Source organism: Schistocerca gregaria, unplaced genomic scaffold, assembly GCF_023897955.1.
Source record: "Schistocerca gregaria isolate iqSchGreg1 unplaced genomic scaffold, iqSchGreg1.2 ptg000244l, whole genome shotgun sequence".
NCBI lineage: Eukaryota > Metazoa > Arthropoda > Insecta > Orthoptera > Acrididae > Schistocerca > Schistocerca gregaria.
The window spans coordinates 6446510-6448413 of record NW_026061753.1 but is presented as its reverse complement, the minus strand read 5'-3'; positions in this window follow the sequence as shown (position 1 = coordinate 6448413).

Genomic DNA, 1904 nt, shown 5'->3' with positions numbered 1-1904 from the left:
AACACTGGTAGCAGTTACTTCTGTAAAATATCTCGGAGTATGCGTGCGGATCGATTTGAAATGGAATGATCATATAAAATTAACTGTTGGTAAGGCGCGTACCAGGTTGAGATCCATTGGGAGAGTCCTTAGAAACTGTAGTTCATCAACAAAGGAGGTGGCTTACAAAACACTCGTTCGACCTATACTTGAGTATTGCTCATCAGTGTGGGATCCGTACCAGATCGGGTTTGCGGAGGAGATAGAGAAGATTCAAAGAAGAGCGGCTCGTTTCGTCACAGGGTTATTTGGTAACCGTGATAGCGTTACGGAGATGTTTGACAAACTCAAGTGCCAGACTCTGCAAGAGAGCCGCTCTACATCGCGGTGTAGCTTGCTCGCCAGATTTCGAGAGGGTGCGTTTCTGGATGAGGTATCGAATATATTGCTTCCCCTTACTTATACCTCCCGAGGAGATCACGAATGTAAAATTAGAGAGAGACTTTCAGATAGTCTTTCCTCCCGCGAACCATACGCGACTGGAACAGGAAAGGGAGGTAATGACAGTGGCACGTAAAGTGCCCTCCGCCACACACCGTTGGGTGGCTTGCGGAGTATAAATATAGATGTAGATGAGTGTGGTGCGTGATGCGGCGCTCCCCATCCCTATATACCGATCAAATCAGTCACGACTTGAACCGAGCGTGCCCGAATATTGTCCTACAAAATGATGGCCGCCTCCTGCAGAAACCGACGCTGCTTCTTTCTCTCAGTTGCTTTTCAACTTTGTAACACAGTCTGTTTCGTTTTAGAGTCCAAACCGCTTAACAGATATTGTTCAAATTTGTCATGGAGACAGTTTGAACCCTTAGAAAGAACATAGCCCACTTTAAAAGGCAAGAATTTTTTTTTTTGCATCAGTGAACGTAAACTACATTAAAACTTACTTATTTTGGTTGTATAACTTAAGAATTATATAATGTATAAGTACTTCAGTAGTCGCCGCGCGGGATAGTCTCTCAAACGAAATTGCTCCCACGTCCGAGGCCTTTCAATATCACGTCTTCCATTCCGCTTGTAGTTCAGAATATTTTGGGGAAGTCTGGGACGTAGCATTCTCACCAGTCTTCACGATATTTTTGAATTTTTTAGTTTCTGTTGAAAATACTTAATTTTTCTCTAGTATCTTCATTCCTAATCATTTCTTGTTGTGCAGCTCTTCGAATTTCTTAGGAACCTCATCTCTGCCGTGTGATTTTTTTTGGTTTTTTTTAACCATGTTTTCGCTTTCATAGCATAATACAGGAACCGCGACCACGTTATAGAATTTCGGGACAATCTTTTTGTACTTTATTGCCCAATATTCAGATAATAGTGTCACAAACAGCTTAGAATTTGTGTAATTTATTTTAAGTATCAGAGTAAAAATCAGATCTTACAGCGTAGCCTAAATGAAAGATTAAGAGACCAGTTCTAAAGCAGGATTATCCAAAACTAGTTTTAAACTGACTGAGTATTTTCCTCGGAGTGCACTTATTTTCGTTTTGTTCCTAGAAATTTTAAAGTTGTATTCATTGCATATTTCGTTCAGGTGGTATATAGATCTTTGGAGGACATTTCGTGAACGTGAATCATGTCATCTACAAACAGAAGCACAATCAGGTATTTCTCATTCGTTATCCCAATTCCTTTGTCTTGTCATAGTTCCTGCTTTCATTTATGAAGAACGAAGTCAATGTAAATACTAAAAATGCTGACTTAATCTGCTCATTTAAATGTATACCGAACGAGCTGCCGCAGTGGTTATTACATGGTATGATGATGATGATGATGATGATGATTGGTTTTTGGGGCGCTTAACTGCACGGTTATCAGTGCCTGTACAAAGCCCCAACCTTTACACAGTCCAGTTTCGCCACCTTCAC